At 47.7% G+C, this 18755-nt stretch overlaps 1 long non-coding RNA gene and 1 other non-coding gene across 3 annotated transcripts; one reads left to right on the top strand and one right to left on the bottom strand.

Moving 5' to 3' along the window:
* Positions 1-1304: 1304 nt before the first annotated feature.
* On the bottom strand, positions 1305-12968 carry LOC118144458 (uncharacterized). Of its 2 annotated transcripts, XR_013521913.1 has the most exons (4): positions 12766-12968; positions 5754-6297; positions 3837-3892; positions 1305-3115 (listed from the first exon to the last, which is right to left on the bottom strand). It is a non-coding gene; the product is annotated as an uncharacterized LOC118144458 (long non-coding RNA). The 2 variants fall into 2 exon arrangements; XR_008473869.2 differs by lacking the exon at positions 5754-6297.
* A 2258-nt stretch (positions 12969-15226) lies between these two features.
* Positions 15227-15366, top strand: LOC118144533 (U4 spliceosomal RNA). The gene has a single exon (XR_004729306.1). It is a non-coding gene; the product is annotated as a U4 spliceosomal RNA (small nuclear RNA).
* Positions 15367-18755: the final 3389 nt, after the last annotated feature.

The raw sequence follows: 18755 nt of genomic DNA, 5'->3' as shown, positions 1-18755 counted from the left end.
ACATACACCATCCATCCGCCACTCCAAATAAACATTCAGAAAAAGTAAAAACTGTTCCTGCTGCCGGGCACGGTGGCTCACACCTATAATCCCAGCACTTTGGGAGGCCGAGGCAGGCAGATGATGAGGTCAGGAGATCGAGACCATCCTGGCCGTGGTGAAATCCCGACTCTACTAAAATACAAAAATTAGCTGGGTGTGGTGGTGCACGCCTGTGTAGTCCCAGCTACTCAGGAGGCTGAGGCAGGGGAATAGCCTGAATCTGGGAGATGGAGGTTGCAGTGAGCCGAGATCACGCCACTGTACTCTAGCATGGCGAAAGAACAAGACTCCATCTCAAAAACAAACAAACAAACAAACAAAAAACTGTTCCTGCTAAGCAAACAGCTTCTTCCGGCTTCTAAGAACAATGCCATACCTGAGCTCCTCCAAGACAGAAATTCTGAGAGCTGGTGCCAACACTGATTCTTCCCTAAGTGGCTGCATTTCAGGGTCAAGTAGCAGAAAACCTGAGCAATGATACAGAGCAGCCTCCACCATGGCTGAGGCTCAAGATGTGTCTCCAAGGATATTTTGTGGGTCATATGTTTATGGGGTTTCATGGAAAGGGTGTTATGGGTGTGTGAGTATATGTGTTAGATCAGGGGGCAGTGAGGTAACAGGAAAAGGTTGGAACCAACATGCAGTAGGTATAGGCCTTGGACTTTGCTTTGTATGTAACAAGCTGTGTGCCTTTGGGTAAGTTACTTCTCTCTCTGGGCACCTATTTGCTTAAATGCAATGTGAGGAATTTAACTAGAGAAGTTTTTGTTTGTTTGTTTGTCTTTTGAGACAGAGTCTTGCTCTGTCACCCAGGTTGGAGAGCAGTGGCGTGATCTCAGCTCACTGCAACCTCTGCCTCCCAGTTCAAGCAATTCTCTTGCCTTGGCCTCCCAAGTAGCTGGAATTACAGACATGTGTCACCATGCCTGGCTAATTTTTCAAGCAATTCTCTTGCCTCAGTCTCCCAAGTAGCTGGAATTACAGACAGGTGTCACCATGCCTGGCTAATTTTTCAAGCAATTCTCCTGCCTCAGCCTCCGGAGTAGCTGGATTACAGTCATGCACCACCACGACTGGCTAATTTTGTATTTTTAGTAAAGACAGAGTTTCTCCATGTTGGTCAGGCTGGTCTGGAACTCCTGACCTTGTGATCCCACCCTCCTTGGCCTCCCAAAGTGCTGGGATTACAGGCGTGAGCCACCGAGACCAGCCTAAACCTCTTTTAAATAACTTTATTTAAAACTCCATAGCTGGCCGGGCGCGGTGGCTCAAGCCTGTAATCCCAGCACTTTGGGAGGCCGAGGCGGGTGGATCACAAGGTCAAGAGATCGAGATCATCCTGGTCAACATGGTGAAACACCGTCTCTACTAAAAATACAAAAAATTAGCTGGGCATGGTGGCATGTGCCTGTAATCCCAGCTACTCAGGAGGCTGAGGCAGGAGAATTGCCTGAACCCAGGAGGCGGAGGTTGCAGTGAGCCAAGATCGCGCCATTGCACTCCAACCTGGGTAACAAGAGCGAAACTCTGTCTCAAAAACAAACAAACAAAAAAAAACTCCATAGCCAAGACTGGGTATGGTGGCTCACGCATATAATCCCAGGATTTGGGAAGGCTGAGGTGAGAGGATCACTTAAACCCAGGAGTTTAAGACCAGCCTGGGCAAGAGTGAGGTCCCCATCTCTACAAGAAAAATTTAAAAATCAAATAGAAGTCTGTAGCCAGATTAATATGTTAAGATGGCTCTTCCTGACCAGGCACAGTGGCTCACACCTGCAATCCCTGCACTTTGGGAGGCTGACGTGAGTGGATCACTTGAGGTCAGGAGTTCGAGACCAGCCTGGCAAACATGGTGAAACACCATCTCTACTAAAAAAAAATTAGCCAGGTTGGTGGCGGGTGCCTGTAATCCCAGCTACTCTGGAAGGTGAGGCAGGAGAATAGTTTGAACCTCGGAAGGCAGAGGTTGCAGTGAGCCGAGATCGCGCCACTGCACTGCAGCCTGGGCAACAGAGGGAGACGCTGTCTCAAACAAAAACAAAGGTGGCTTTTCCCTATCAAGACCAGAAAAATTTAAAACAAGGTTATAGTTGAAAACATTATGCCAAGGTGAAAGAAGCCAACCACGAAAGACCATAGAGCCTATGTCCCTTTATAGAAAATGTCCAGAATAGGCAAATCCAAAAAGACAGAAACTAGATTAATAGTTGCCTAGGTGTGTAGGGTTGATGAGGAAATGGGGAATAACTGAAAAATCATCGAACTGTATAGTTCAAACTGATGAATTCAGGCTAGCTGCAGTGGTTCATGCCTGTAATCCAACACTTTGGGAGGCTGAGGTGGGCAGATCACTCAAACTCAGGAGTTCAAGATCAGCTTGGGCAACATGGTGAAACTCCATATCTACAAAAATACAAAATTAGCTGGGCATGGTGGCACATTCCTGTAATCCCAGCTACTCAGGAGGCTGAGGCAGGAGAATCGCTTGAACCTGGGAGGCGGAGGTTACGATGAGCCGAGATCACTGCGCTGCACTCCAGCCTGGGCAACAAAAGCGAAACGCCATCTCAAAAAAAAAAAAAGAAAAGAAGGGCCGGGTGAGGTGGCTCACACCAGTAATCCCAGCACTTTGGAAGGCCGAGATGGGTAAATAACGAGGTCAGGAGTTCAAGACCAGACTGGCCAAAACTGTGAAACCCTGTCTCTACTAAAAAGTACAAAAACTAGCTGGGCATGGTGGCTCATGCCTGTAATCCCAGCTACTTGGGAGGCTGAGGTAGGAGAACTGCTTGAACTGGGACCCAAGAAGCAGAGGTTGCAGTAAGCCAAGACTGCGCCACTGCACTCCAGCCTGGGCTACAGAGCAAGACTCCAGAAAGAAAAGAAAAGAAAAAGAAATTAAGAAGAAGAAAACATAAAACAAAAAAAAAAATTAAGAAAATAAATTAAGAAGAAAAAAGATTGGTAAGGGAAGACTATGGATGTAGCAAACTTGTAAGCACACCCAAGGACTGAAGAATCAATCCAATCCACTGGAACAGACGATTCAGGGTGGGGAGGTGTAGCAGCTTGTCTGAAAACATAATTAGAAAGAGAAATCTGCCAGGCACAGTGGTTCACGCCTGTAATCCCAGCACTTTGGGAGGCTGAGGCAGGCAGATCATGAAATCAGGAGATCAAGACGATCCTGGCTAACACGGTGAAACCCTATCTCTACTAAAAATACAAAAAATTGGCCAGGCATGGTGGTGCATGCCTGTAGTCTCTGCTACCGGGGATCTGAAGCAGGAGAATTGCTTGAATCCAAGAGGCAGAGGTTGCAGTGAGCCGAGATCGTGCCACTGCACTCCAGCCTGGGCATTAGAGCAAAACTCCCTCTCAAAAAGAAAGAAAGAAAGAGAGAAATCTACTACTAAAATATTTTTAAGCTGGGCAAAGTGACTCACGCCTATAATCCCAGCACTTTGGGAGGCTAAGGCAGGTGGATCACAAGATCAGGAGTTCAAGACCAGCCTGTCCAACATGGTGAAACCCCATCTCTACTAAACATACAAAAAGCCCAGCGTGGTGGCATCTGCCTGTAATCCCAGCTACCAGCTATTCAGGAGGCTGAGGCAGGAGAATCGCTTGAACCCAGGAGGCAGAGGTTGCAGTGAGCCAAGATTGCACCATTGCACTCCAGCCTGGATGACAAAGTGAGACTCTGTCTCAAAAAAAAAAAAAAAAACTTTAAAAGCACTTCAAATCCAAAGGCATAGGGGTTTGTAGTTTTTTAAAAATATATATACATATACCTGTATGTTGTTCTTGATCATCAGTGTCCTCCAGTCAAAAGACCACCAGCAGATATCTGTAGTTGAATAAAATTGGGTTTATTGAGTCACTTCTGTTATTTCTTTCTTCTTCTTTTTTTTTTAATAAGACAGGGTTTCACCATGTTGGCCAGGCTGGTCTTGAACCACTGACCTCAGGTGATCCGCCCCCCTCGGCCTCCCAAAGTGATGAGATTACAGGCATGAACCACCACACCCGGCCTCTGTTATTCCTTTTCTTATTTTTTTTTTTTTTAAGACAGGGTTTCACCATGTTGGTCAGGCTGGTCTTGAACTCCTGACCTCTGGTAATCCGCCTGCCTTGGTCTCCAAAGTGCTTGAGGCAGGAGCCACCACGCCGGGCCTTCTTTCCTTATTTTTTTAATACCTCTGTTGCCCAGGCTGGAGTGCAGTGGTTTAATCACAGCTCACTGCAGCCTCAACCTCATTGGATGAAGCAATCCTCCCACCACAGCCTCCTGAGTGTACTATAGGCATGTATTACCACACCCAGCTAATTATATGTATGTGTTTTTTGTTTTTTGTAGAGACAAGTTCTCACTATGTTGCCCAAACTGGTCTCAAATTCCTGAGCTCAAGCAATCCCCACCCATCTTGGCCTCCCAAAGTGCTGGGATTACAGAAATGAGCCACCATGCCTGGCCTTTTCTTTTCTTTTTTTTTTTTTCTGAGACAAAGTGAGGCTCTATCCCCCAGGCTAAAGTGCAGTGGCATGCCTTTCCTTCTTTTTAAGACTAGGTCTCAGGCTGGGCAGGGTGGCTCACGAGGCCTATAATCCCAGCACTTTGGGAGGCCGAGACGGGTGGATCACGAGGTCAAAAGATCGAGATCATCCTGGTCAACGAGCTGAAACCCCGTCTCTACTAAAAATACAAAAATTAGCTGGGCATGGTGGCACACGCCTGTAGTCCCAGCTACTCGGGAGGCTGAGGCAGGAGAATTGCTTGAACCCAGGAGGCAGAGGTTGCGGTGAGCCGAGATCGTGCCATTGCACTCCAGCCTGGGTAACAAGAGCAAAACAAAACTCCGTCTCAAAAAAAAAAGTGGCTCACGCCTGTAACCCCAGCACTTTAGGAGGCTGAGGCTGGTGGATCACCTGAGATCAGGAGTTCCAGACCAGCCTGACCAAAATGGTGAAACCCCATCTCTACTAAAAATACAAAAATTAGCCAGGCGTGGTGATGCATGCCTGTAATCCCAGCTACTTGGGAGGCAGAGGCAGGAGAATGCTTCAGCCCAGGAGGTAGAGGTTGCAGTGAGCTGAAATCATGCCTTTGCACCCCAGCCTGGGTGACAAAGCAAGACTCCATCTTATAAATAAATAAATAACAAAGACTGGGTCTCAGTTTGTCACCCAGTGTACAGTGATGCAGTGGCAAGGTCATAGCCCTAAACTCCGGGACTCAAGTGATCCTCCCACCTCAGTTTCCCAAAGTATTGTGATTAGAGGTGGGAGCCATTGTGCCTGGCAGACTAATTTCTTCTTTTTTTGTTTGTTTATTTGTTTTTTGAGATGGAGTCTTGCTCTGCTGCCCTGCAGTGCAATGGCATGATCTCGGCTCACTGCAACCTCCATCTCCTGGGTTCACATGATTCTACTGCCTCAGCCTCCTGAGTAGCTGGGATTATAGGCACCTGCTACCACACTCAGCTATTTTTTGTATTGTTAGTAGAGACGGGGTTTCACCATATTGGCCAGGCTGGTCTTGAACTCCTGACCTTGTGATCCACCTGCCTCAGCCTCCCAAAGTACTGGGATTACAGGCGTGAGCCACCGCACCCAGCCTGCAGACTAATTTCAATAAGAACACATGCCATGGTGGAACTGTGGCACATCCAATAAATGAGTGTTAGAAAGGACTTAGAATTTGAACTCACATTTGGTGATTTGGGGAAGAGGTGAAGGAAGTGAGGCTTTGCTTGGGATTGGATGCTGCTCAGAAAGAGGAGTATCCAGGAGGCAGAGGCTGCAGTAAGCCGAGATCGTGCCACTGCACTTCAGCCTGAGCAACAGAGGGAGATTCCATCTCAAAAAAAAAGTAGAGTATCAATAAATCTTCTGTCCTATACAAGGTGGGAGGAATAAAGCAAGGCTAAATGCTTGGAAAAGAAGCAGCACTGGCTCATGTTAGCTTGGATGCACAGATGCTTCGTTATTCTTGTGGTTTTGACAGTGTTCTTGTTTCTGTCTTTGTTCAGAGATGATTACTGAGAGATCTTGTTTCTGTCTTGATCTCTTGAGGTCAGTCACAGCGTGGCCTTGCCTGATGTTGGTATTCTGTGAAATGCTTATGGAAAACCCAAGCATCGCTGAGAGTGCCAGGCAAGTTCCTGGCTGCTGGGAGCTGTTTTCTCATTCTCAGCTCCTCTTCTGCTCCTCTTCCTGGGAGCTGGGCATTGTTACATAAGTGGTGAGAGAGAGCTAAGGAAAAACAAAAAGAAAGAAGAGAATTTCCCAGGAAAGCTTTCTGGAAGAAGTAGCACTGAGCTATGAGGCAAAGCAAGAATAGATACTGAGAGGTTGGCCAGAGCACAGGGAATGTTCTGGGAGAATGGGGTGGCTTGGACGCAGGAATGGAGGCCTGGGGAAGAAGACCAGTGCATATGTGTATATGTGTGTGAGAACAGGAGGAGAAAAACAAAACAAAACAAGCCACCTGAGCTGTACTAAGAATGAGGACAGAGGCCAGGCGCGGTGGCTCATACCTGTAATCCCAGTACTTTGTGAGGCTGAGGCAGGTGAATCACCTGAAGTCAGGAGTTCAAGACCAGCCTGGCCAACATGGTGAAACCCTATCTCTACTAAAAATACAAAAAGTAGCCAGGGGTGGTGGTGGTTGTCTGTAATCCCAGCCACTTGGGAGGCTGAGGCAGGAGAATCGCTTGAACCCGGGAGGTGGAGTTTGCTATGAGCTGAGATGGTGCCACTTCACTCCAGCCTGGGCAACGATGTGAGAATCTGTCTCCAAAAAGAGAAGAAGAATAAAAAAGAAAAAAAAAAGGAATTTAAGAAAAAGAGAGAAGGAGGAAGAAGAGAGGAAGGAGAAGTAGAAGGAGAGGGAGAAGGAGGGGGAGGGGAGAAGGAGGGGGAAAGGAAGGAGGAGGGAGTGGGAAGGGGAGGGGAGGGGAGTGGTATGTGGGAAGACTGAAGCCTTCTCAAACTTAAAGAAAAAAATAGGCTGGGCGCGGTGGTTCACACCTATAATCCCAGGACTTTGGGAGGCCGAGGCGGGTGGATCACGAGATTAAGACTATCCTGGTCAACAAGGTGAAACCCCGTCTCTACTAAAAATACAAAAATTAGCTGGGCATGGAACTCCGTCTCAAAAAAAAAAAAAACCTTAAAAAATAAAAATAAAAAATAAATAAATAAAAAGAAAAATAATAATTAGGAGGGAGGATGAAGGTGGCCAAGGATGGGGCCAGGGTGAAAATAGAGGAAGGGGCCAGGTGCAGCAGCTCATGCCTGTAATCCCAACACTTTGGGAGGCCAAGGCAGGACGATCACTTGAGCCCAGGAGTTGGAAACCAGCCCGATCAACCTATCAAGACCCCATCTCTACAAAATCAAAAAAACAAAAAACTAGCCGGGCATGGTGGTGCACGCTCCTATAATCCCAGCTACTTGGGAGACTGAGGTGGGAGGATTGGTTGGGCCCGGGAGATCGAGGCTGCAGTGAGCTGTGATGGAGCCACTGAACTCCAATGTGGGTGACAGAGCAAAACCCTGTCTCAAAAAAGATAAATTTTTTTTTTTTTGAGACAGGGTTTTGCTCTTGTTACCCAGGCTGGAGTGCAATGGCGCGATCTCGGCTCACCGCAACCTCCGCCTCCTGGGTTCAGGCAATTCTCCTGCCTCAACCTCCTGAGTAGCTAGGATTACAGGCATGCGCCACCATACCCAGCTAATTTTTTGTATTTTTAGTAGAGACAGGGTTTCACCATGTTGACCAGGATGGTTTCGATCTCTTGACCTCGTGATCCACCACCTTGGCCTCCCAAAGTGCTGGGATTACAGGAGTGAGCCACCACCCGAAAGATAAAATTTAAAAAACAAAACGAAACAGAGAAAGGTAGTGAAGATAGTAAAGAAGACTGTGTTTCTTCTGGTTCCTGCCAAGTTGGGGATGGGGAATGGAAGCACAGGGAGGAGCAGAGGGCAGCTGGAGGGAGCTCAGAGTAGCTGCACTTGGTGTACAGGAGACTGGAGACCACACGCAGGCCTTCTGCCTTCTCTTGCCACTAGCCCAGGGCTCGGCCAAAATTAAGGTGAACACTTGCTAGGTGAGTGGGAGAGAGTAATTCCCAGGCAGGAAAGGACCTCAGGAGCACAGGAGTGAGCTGGAAAATGATGTGGACCCTGAGCCAGGCCCACTTCTCCTCCAATTTCCCATCTCCTCATCCTCCCAGGTAGCAGGGATTCTCTGTCTGTTTTATCCTCCTTTTCTTTTCTTCAGACTGAATCTCGCTGTGTTGCCCAGGCTGAAGTGCAGTGGCACAATCTCGGCTCACTGCTGAGGCAGGAGTCACTTGAACCTGGGGTGACAGGTCGAGACTCTGTTTCAAAAAGCAAGTAAACAAAACACCGGAAAGTACATAGGCAATGTTTATCCTCTGCTTAAAGTCTTCCTGTGGAGTCAGGTCCACTTTTTTTTTTCTTTTTTTTTTTTTGAGACAGAGTCTTGCTCTGTCGATAGGCACCAGGCTGGAGTGCAGTGGGGCAATCTTGGCTCACTGCAACCTCCGCTCCTGGGTTTAAGCGATTCTTCTGCCTCAGCCTCCTGAGTAGTTGGGAATACAGACACACACCACCACGCAGACACACACCACCATGCCCTGCTAATTTTTGTATTTTTAGTAGAGAGGGGGTTTCACCATGTTGGCCAGGATGGTCTCGACCTCTTGACCTCGTGATCCGCCCCCTCAGCCTCCCAAAGTGCTGGGATTACAGGCGTCAGCCACCACACCCAGCCACACTTCTTTTTTCTTTAAGACGGTCCCTTCCAGGCACAGTGGCTCACACCTGTTATCCCAGCATTATGGGAGGCCAAGGCAGGTGGATTACCTGAGGTCAGGAGTTCAAGACCAGCCTGACCAACATGGAGAAACCCTGTCTCTACTAAAAATACAGAAATTAGCCAGGTATGGTGGCAGATGCCTGTAATCCCAGCTACTTGGGAGGCTGAGGCAGGAGAATCACTTGAACCTGGGAGGTGGAGGTTGTAGTGAGCCAAGATCGTGCCATTGCACTCCAGCCTGGGCAACAAGAGTGAAACTCCGTCTCAAAAAAAAAGAAAAGAAAAGACAGTCTCAAAAAAAAAAAAAAAAGAAAAAGAAAAGACAGTCTCACTCTGTCACCTAGGCTGGAGTGCAGGGGTATGATTACCGCTCACTGCAGCCTCTACCTCCTGAGCTCAAGTGATCCTCCCACCTCAGCCTCCCAAGAAGATTGGACCACAGGTGTGTCCCAGCACACCTGGCTACTTTTTGTGTTTTATGTAGAGATGGGGTTTCGCCATGTTGCCCAGGCTAGTCTCTAACTCTTGGGCTCAAGGGATCTCCTACCTTGGCCTCCCAAAGTGCTGGGATTACAGGCCTAAAACACATTGCCTGGCACTTTTTTTTTTTTTTGAGATGGAGTCTCACTCTGTCACCCAGGCTTGAGTGCAGTGGCACGATCTCAGCTCACTGCAACCTGCACCTCCCAGGTTCAAGTGATTCTCCTGCCTCAACCTCCCAAGTAGCTGGGACTACAGGTGCATGTCACCACGCCCAGCTAATTTTTTGTATTTTTAGTAGAGACAGAGTTTCACTGTGCTAGCCAGGATGGTCTCAATCTCCTGACCTCGTGATCCACCCACCTCGGCCTCCCAAATTGTTGGGATTACAGGTGTGAGCCACTGCACCAGCCTTTTTTTTTTTTTTTTTTTTTTTTTAGACAGGGTCTCACTGTGCCATCCAGGCTTGAGTGCAGTGGTGCGATCATGGCTCACGGAAGCCTCAACCTCCTGGGTTCAATCAATCTGCCCATTCAGCCTCTTTAGTAGCTGGGACTACGAGCATGTGCCACCATGCCTGGCTAATTTTTTTCCTTTTTTTTTTTTTAAGATGGGGTTTCACCATGTTGGTCAGGCTGGTCTTGAACTCCTGACCTCAGGTGATCCACCCACCTTGGCCTCCAAAGTGCTTGGATTACAGGCGTGAGCCACCATGCCTGGTACCTGGCTAATTTTTTTAAATGTATTTTTTGTAGAGACGGGGGTCTCCCTATGTTGCCCAGACTGGTCTTGAACTCCTGGGCTCAAGTAGTCTGCCCACCCAGTCTCCCAAAGTGCTGGGATCAGAGGCCTGAGCCACTAAGCCCAGTCATAAAGTCTATTTTGAAGAAAATCCAACTTTTTATCCTGGTTCATAGAGCCATTCACAACCTATGCTTGCACCCTGGCTGACCTCACCTCCTTCAGTTCTCTCATCAGCCACATTAGAGAACTTTAAAAAATTCCTCCAATAATTGTTTTCAAACTTTTCTGTTCATAAGTCACATTCAGAAATGCATGTTATATCACAATCCAAAACATACATTCCTGTTATATTTAGAGATATAGATATATCAATATATATTATGCTATATATATCTCTCTCTGCATGCATATATAGATGTCTCCTAAACGCTCCTGAAACATCTACCTTTACAATGCACTCTGATAATTTTCTTTTCTACTTCTTTTTTATTTTTTGAGACAGAGTCTTGCTGTCGCTCAGGCTGGAGTACAGTGGCATGATCTTGTCTCACTGCAACCTCCACCTCCAGGGTTCAAGTGATTCTCCTGCCTCAGCCTCCCAAGGAGCTGGGACTGCAGGCTCGCACCACCACGCCCAGCTAATTTTTGTATTTTTAGTAGAGATGGGGTTTCACCATGTTAGCCAGGATGGTCTCAATCTCCTGACCTCGTGATCCACTTGCCCGAGCCTCCCAGAGTGCTGGGATTACAGGCGTGAGCACCGCACGCAGCTATCTCATTTTCAGATGCTTGTCAGGACTCACTAAATTGATTTCACTATCCACTGTGCTCACACATAAGCTTATATTCAGGGCCTTTTCTCTTCTGGCTGTTTCCTCTGCCAACAATGCCCTTCTCCCTGACTGTCCCCATTGGCACCTTTTCATCCTTTAGATCTCAGGTTGTCTCCTACCCAGAGGTCACCGAGCCTGAAGTAGCCACCTGATCCTTCTCTTTCATGTTCTCAGTATGGCCTTTATCCTCTGATATTTTTCTAGTTTATGTTTTTTGTTGACCTATTTTTTGTTGATTGTCTTTCTCCCTTACCATGATAAGGTGGACTCTGTAGGTACAGTGACCTTCTCACTTTGGTATCATACCTACAACAGTGCTTGGGGACAGCAGATACTCAATATTATTAGTAGACCATGGGAATGGGCTTAGTCAAGACTCTTGCTCTCTTTGGGCCTCAGCATTCTCCTCTATACAGTATGAGGTCAGAGCCACTCCCCAAGAGCCCCTCCAGCTCTGTCAATCTAGTTTCCAAGAAACACCAAAGGATGTGCTCCAGAAACCCCAGGGTTGGGCCTGTGGGTGGGACAGAGATGCCTAAGCAGTTAACTGAGCCCAGATACCGAGAAGGGGACTTGCTTCCAGGCTGCTGAAAGCCAAGGATATAAGCCCAGGCATCCAACAAAGAATGGAAAGGCAGAACTGGAGCCAGCCAGACATAATGAAGACAACTGTGTTGATATACTTCCCATGTGCTAAATGCTCTGCCTGCATCACCTCATTCAATGCTTGGTCCTCTAAGGGTGGAAGAGGTGGAATAGAACATCACAATGCATTCGGGCTCTGGAGTCAGCCAGATCAGATTCAGAACCCAACTACGACACTTGCGTAGACAGCACAGGTGGAGAATGCAGGCTCAGGCCACACTTACATGGCTTTGAATCCTGGCCCTGCTAGTTACTACTTAAATGACTTAGGGTAAATCACCCAACCTCTCACTGAATTTTCTTATATCTTTTTTTTTCTTTTTTGAGATGGAGTCTCATTCACTCTTTCACCCACGCTGGAGTGCAGTGGTGCAATCTCAGCTCACTACAACCTCTACCTCCCAGGTTCAAGCAATTCTCATATCTCAGCCTCCTGAGTAGCTGGGACTACAGGTGTGCGCTACCACACCTGGCTAATTTTTGTATTTTTAGTAGAGATGGGTTTCACCATGTTGGCCAGGCTGTCCTCAAACTCCTGACCTCAAGTAACCTGTCCACCTTGGCCACTCAGACTGTTGGGATTAAGGCGTGAGCCACAGCACCCAGCCTGAGCTTTTTTTATGTCTTAATGAGGATGGCATTCATTACATTACCTCATGGTCTTTCCAGCACATCTCTGGGAAGCCTTCCTGGGGATTAGGAAATTTAAACAAACTTGGAATCTCCCGTTGGCCTCTATCCTACCTGACCCTGTGGGCTCCTGGCCTCTGAGTACAGTTTGCCAGTTGGAAGGCTCAAAGCTGAGGTCTGAGTCCAGGGTTTAGCGCTTAACTAACTTGTGACCTTAGATAAGCTACAACCTCTTCGAGCCTCACTTTTCTCAGAAGGATTTAGGATTTCCTGAGCCAGCCTCAGTCTCCCCAACCTCAACACTTTCTCTTCCTTCTCTTCCCTGAAGGAGAGAAAACAGAATTGCCACAAAGAGCCCTAAACTCTGTTATCATTAAAAATCTTGGGGGCCGGGCGCGGTGGCTCACGCCTGTAATCCCAGCACTTTGGGAGGCTGAGGCGGGAGGATCACAAAGTCAAGAGATCGAGACCATCCTGGTCAACATGGTGAAACCCTGTCTTACTAAAATATAAAAATTAGCTGGGCATGGTGGCACACACCTGTAATCCCAGCTACTCCGGAGGCTGAGGTAGAAGAATTGCTTGAACCCGGGAGTCGGAGGTTGCAGTGAGCTGAGATTGTGCCACTGCACTCCAGCCTGCCGCCTAGCAACAGAGCAAGACTCTGTCTCAAAGAAAACAGAATCTTAGTCAGGCATGGTGGCTCCGCCAAGATTCTGAATTCCAACACTTTGGTAGGCTGAGGTGGGCAGATGGCTTGAGGCTAGGAGTTTGTGACCAGCCTGGGCAACATAGGGAGACCTTGTCTCTACAAAACATAAAATAATTAGCTGGGCATAGTGGTGGCCACCTGTGGTTCCAGTTACTCAGGAGGTTGAGGCAGGGGGATCACTTGAGCCTGAGAGGTTGAGGGTGCAGTGAGCCATGATGGCACCACAGCACTCCTGCCTGGGTGACAGAGTGAGCCCTGTCTTGAAAAAAAATCGGCTGGGCATGGTGGCTCATACCTGTAATCCCAGCACTTTGGGAGGTGAAGGCGGGTGGATCACCTGAGGGTATAAGTTCAAAACCAGCCTGGCTAACATGGGGAAACCCTGTCTCTACTAAAAATACAAAAATTAGCCAGGGGTGGTGGCAGGCGCCTGTAATCCCAGCTACTCGGGAGGCTGAGACAGGAGAACCACTTGAACCGGGGAGGCAGAGGTTGCAGGGAGTCAAGATCCCGCCATTGCACTCCAATTATTGGGTGACAAGAATGAAACTTTGTCTCTCTCTCTTTTTTTTTTTTTAAGACAGGGCTTCACCATGTTGGTCAGGCTGGTCTTGAACTCCCAACCTTAGGTGATCCGCCCACCTTGGCCTCCAAAGTGCTTGGATTACAGGCGTGAGCCACCACGCCCGGCTGAAACTTTGTCTCAAAAAACAAAACAAAACAAAACAAAAACCTCTTTCCTTCCTCTTCCAGCTCTCTCCAGGTTGAATAATTAAAATCCCCTTTTTTTTCTTTTTTTTTGAGACAGAGTCTCACTCTGTTGCCAGGCTGGAGTGCAGTGACACAATCTTGGCTCACTGCAGCCTCTGCCTCCTGGGTTTAAGCAATTGTCCTGCCTCAGCCTCCCAAGTATCTGGGACTAGAGGCACCTGCCACCACACCTGGCTAATTTTTGTATTTTTAGTAGAGATGGGGCTTCACTGTTTTGGCCAGGATGGTCTCGATCTTTCAACCTGGTGATTTGCCCCCCTTGATCTCTCAAAGTGCTGGGATTACAGGTGTGAGCCACCGTGCCTGGCCTCTTTTTTTTTTTTTTGAGACAGAGTTTCTCTCTTGTCACCCAGGCTGGAGTGCAGTGACACAATCTCCGCTCAGATTCCAGTGATTCTCCTCCCTCAGCGTCTCAAGTAGCTAGAATTACAGGTACCCACCACCACGCCTGGCTAATTTTTGTATTTTTAGTAGTTTCACCATGTTGGCCAGGCTGGTCCCAAACTCTTAACCTCAGGTGATCCTCCCACCTCGGCCTCCCAAAGTGTTAGGATTACAGGTGTGGACTAAAACACCTGGCCAAAAATCCTCTCTTGCCCTCACAAATCTAATTCTTACTCCCCTCCCACATCTCTTCTTTGCCACCTCCCTGTATCACCTGTGTCTTCTGACACTGAACACCAAGCCCAGCTTCAAATCCCTCTGGGTGGGGTTCGAACTGAGTTTAGCAAAAGAAGGCTGAGAAATAACCCTGTGTCCCATAGGCCTCTCAGATCCAGGGAATCAATGGCTCCATTCCTGAGGTCTGTGCCACCAGGAAGGCACTGTGCTAAGTGCTGTTGGGGCTCAGAAACCAATATCCCAAAATATCGTGTTTTGTCATCCTGAACTAAAGAAGCCTCAAGGTCTCTCTGATCTTCTTCCCACCCACCATCTCCCAAAGTGAACTTCCTTTATCTGCCTGAGATCCAGACCCACCAAAAGGAACAACTGTTTTTCCTTCCCCTCTCTGTAAGAACAAGAATGTACGTAACCACACCTGAACAGACTCTTTTGCAAGATAATGTACGGGTCAGTTTCTGTTCCCCAGATGCATTCATTCTCTCTAGTAATCTTCTCAACTGAATTCCTCTTCTCTGCCTCCCATCCCATTTTGCTAGGATGGTATACAAGCTCCTGACCCCCACCTGGGAGTGGACACTCATCATGATTCTCTTCATTTACATCTGTTAAATACATTAGCATGCTTTTCCTCCAATTAATCTGCTTTTTGTGAGTTGATTTTTCAGCAAAGCCTCAGAGGAAGAAGAGGAAAGTTTCTCTTGGTCCCTACGGTGCCCTCCTTGCATGATTTCATGTAAACCTTTTTGCAACTCTACTAAATATAATACTATAGTACTGATGGTGAAACCTAAACATAATTGGTGGGGTGCAGGGTTCTAGGTTCATCTGACTCTGTTAGGGAAACAGTATAAAAGAGCCAGACTGACTTTTTTTTTTTTTTTTTTGAGACAGAGTATCATAGCCAATTGCAGTATTGCAGCCAATGAGGTTTATCCGAGGCACGATTATTGCTAATTGAAAACTTTTCCCAATACCCTGCCATGACGGCTTAAAATATAGTCAGCATTGGCAATTTTTGACAGTCCCTACGGAGACTGAATTATTTTTAAAAAAAAAGAGAGAGAGAGAGAGTCTCGCTCTGTCGCCCAGGCTGGAGTGCCGTGACACAATCAGGGCTCACTGCAACCTCTGCTTCCTGGGTTCATGCAATTCCCCTGCCTCAGCCTCCAGAGTAGCTGGGATTACAGGCACGTGCCACCATGCCTGGCTAATTTTTTTTTTTGTATTTTTAGTAGAGATGAGGTTTCACCATGTTGGCCAGGCTGGTCTTGAACACCTGACCTCAAGTGATCCACCTACCTCAGCCTCCCAAAGTGCTGGGATTACAGGTGTGAGCTGCCGAGCCTGGCCTCGGTGACACCATTTAAAAAATCAACTCCAGGCCGGGTATGCACCTGTAATCCCAGCTACTCAGGAGGCTGAGACAGGAGAATCTCTTGAACCTGGGAGACAGAGGTTGCAGTGAGCCAAGATTGCACCACTGTACTCCTCCAGCCTGGGTGACACAGTGAGACTCTGTCTCAAAAAAAAAAAATCAACTCCATATGAAAACTAGCCAGGCATGGACCAGGCACAGTGGCTCACGCCTGTAATCCCAGCATCTCAGAAGGTCGACGGGGGCAGATCACTTGAGGTCACAAGTTAGAGGTCACCAATCTTGCCAACATAGTGAAACCTCATCTCTACAAAAATACAAAAATTAGCTAGGCATGGTGGTGGGCACCTGTATTATTCCCCAGCTACTTGGAAGACTGAGGCAAGAGAATCACTTGAACCCAGGAGGCGGAGGCTACAGTGTGCTGAGATCATGCCACTGCACTCCAGCCTGGGTGACAGAACGAGATCCTTTCTCAATAAATAAATAAATTAAATTAAACTAGCAAGGCACATTCCTTGCCAGTCACAACCCATGGTCATAAGACGTTTATGGCTAAGAAAGCAGCTTGATAATGCCTGCAAGGACAAACTCCTATCACAACAGAATGTCCACATACCCTGTGACTGCATAACAATTAGGCCTTTAAGATAGTCATAGTTGCCAGGCGCGGTGGTTCACGCCTGTAATCCCAGCACTTTGGGAGCCTGAGGCGCACGGATCACTTGAGGCCAGAAGTTCGAGACCAGCCTGACCAACATGGTGAAACCCATCTCTACTAAAAATACAAAAAATTAGCTGGGCATGGTAGTGTGTGCCTGTAGTCCCAGCTGCTCAGGAGGCTGAGGCAGAAGAATCACTTGAACCTGGAAGGCGGAGGTTTCAGTGAGCCAAGATTGTGCCACTGACACTGACTCCAGCCTGGGCAACGGTTTGAGACTCTGTCCCAAAAAATAAAATAAAGAAAAAACAGAGTCATAGTTAGCTGCTGCTGCTTTTTTTTTTTTAAAGATGGGGTTTCACCATATTGGTCAGGCTGGTCTTGAACTCCTGATCTCAGGTGATTCGCCCACCTCAGCCTCCCAAAGTGCTGGGATTACAGGTGTGAGCCACTGCGCCTGGCCATAGTTATGCTGTTAGGTACTTATGCCCTAAAAAAGTAATAATAAAGATAGTTTTATTTAAATCCACAGAATAACAAATTCTGTCATGCTATCAGCCTACCCACACCTAGACATAGCTTAGCTTTTACATAGATAAGACCCCCTACATAAGATGAATTGGCTGGGCGCAGTGGCTCACGCCTGTAATCCCAGCACTTTATGAGGCCAAGGCAGGTGGATCACTTGAGGTCAGGAGTTTGAGACCAGCCTGGCCAACATGGTGAAACTCTATTTCTACTAAAAATACAAAAAATTAGCTGGATGTGGTGGTGCTCACTTGTAATCCCAGCTACTCAGGAGGCTGAGGCAGGAGAATCGCTTGAATCCAAGAGGTGGAGGTTGCAGTGAGCCGAGATCATACCACTTACTGCACTCCAGCCTGGGTGGCAAGAGTGAAACTCCGTCTCAAAAAAGGAAGTTGGCGCATTCCTCCTCCTCTTGCTTTTTGAGGATACCCTACTCTGTAACTGAGTAGCTTTCAACCAGCTATCTCTTCTCACTGCACCCTGTGGCTTGCCTTGAATTCCTTCCTGCAGGAGATCCAAGAATCCTCTCTTGGGGTTTGGATGAGAACCCCTTTTTCCAGCAACAACTCCACACTTCCTGTGAATCAGGATGCTACTGAAGTAGGACAAGCCAGAACAGCAGGGATAGAGTTGCCTTTTCTGAAACAAGGGGAAAATGCCACAATGGGGAGGGAGGAGGAATTTCTTGAAGGGAAACAAGTTAAAAAGGATAAGGAACCCAGAGACTCAGAACTGTGTCACAATCTGCATATATTGGTAATATAACTGAGGGGACAGGAGAGGCAGAGAGATGGGAGGAGGGTGGGGTAACTCCGGGAATTCTCAACAGAAGGTAAGGTTGTGTGCCAGAGGGGTGGGAGGCTGGGAAAGGGAGACAGGGTTGAAGAAAGGTCAGGGGAAGAAGTGGCCCCACACCCATGCCTGCGGAGAATTGAAAGATCAGGAAGGTACTAGCATGTGAAATATTTTTTCCAAAGGCTAAAAATACAGTGAAAAGGAAACACACAAACACAAACTAACCTAACCAGAAACAGGGAAAAGCGGTCACAGCAACAGCTGAGAAATCTGAGACGGAATTTCAGGAACTGGGATAACTCAGTGACCTGAGCTTGGAAATTCCACCCTGTGACGAGGCTCTGGAGAGCGACTGCTTCCCATCAGCGTCTAGAACACTTTCCAGCAGCCTAAGGTGGGGCAGAGAGGGAATAAGGGAATAAGCCAGGCGGCGGTGAATGCCCCCATTTGAGAGGGCATCCCTGTTACCTCCAGGGAAGGTGGGCATGGGATGGATAAAGTGTGGGACCCTCCATTTAGCCCACTCTCAGAGTAATCATAACTTCCTTACCAACAACCCCTTACTAAGATGCCAAGTCTTGTCAAGTAGTATCATCCCCACTTTATAGAGGACACAGGCACAGAGAGGTTAAGCAATTTGACTGAGGTCTCACAGCGGGCAAATAGCAGTGCTAGGAACCTTTCTTTTTTTTAATTTTTTTTTTTTGAGACGGAGTTTCAGTCTTGTTACCCAGGTTGGAGTGCAATGGCACAATCTCTGCTCACCACTACCTCTGCCTCCTGGGTTCAGGCAATTCTCCTGCCTCAGCCTCCCGAGTAGCTGGGATTACAGGCACGTGCCACCATGTCCAGCTAATTTTTTGTATTTTTAGTAGAGATGGGTTTTCACCATGTTGACCAGGATGGTCTCGATCTCTTGACCTCGTGATCCACCCACCTCGGCCTCCCAAAGTGCTGGGATTACAGGCGTGAGCCACCGTGCCCGGCCGCTAGGAATCTTTCTGAGATCATAGAGCTCTTTCCTGACCATCTAATGAATGCTATGTACCCAGTACCCAGGAAAA

This window comes from Callithrix jacchus, chromosome 9, assembly GCF_049354715.1.
Source record: "Callithrix jacchus isolate 240 chromosome 9, calJac240_pri, whole genome shotgun sequence".
Classification (NCBI taxonomy): domain Eukaryota; kingdom Metazoa; phylum Chordata; class Mammalia; order Primates; family Cebidae; genus Callithrix; species Callithrix jacchus.
The sequence above is the reverse complement of the archived record's forward strand: the minus strand, read 5'-3'. Positions and strand labels throughout refer to the sequence as shown.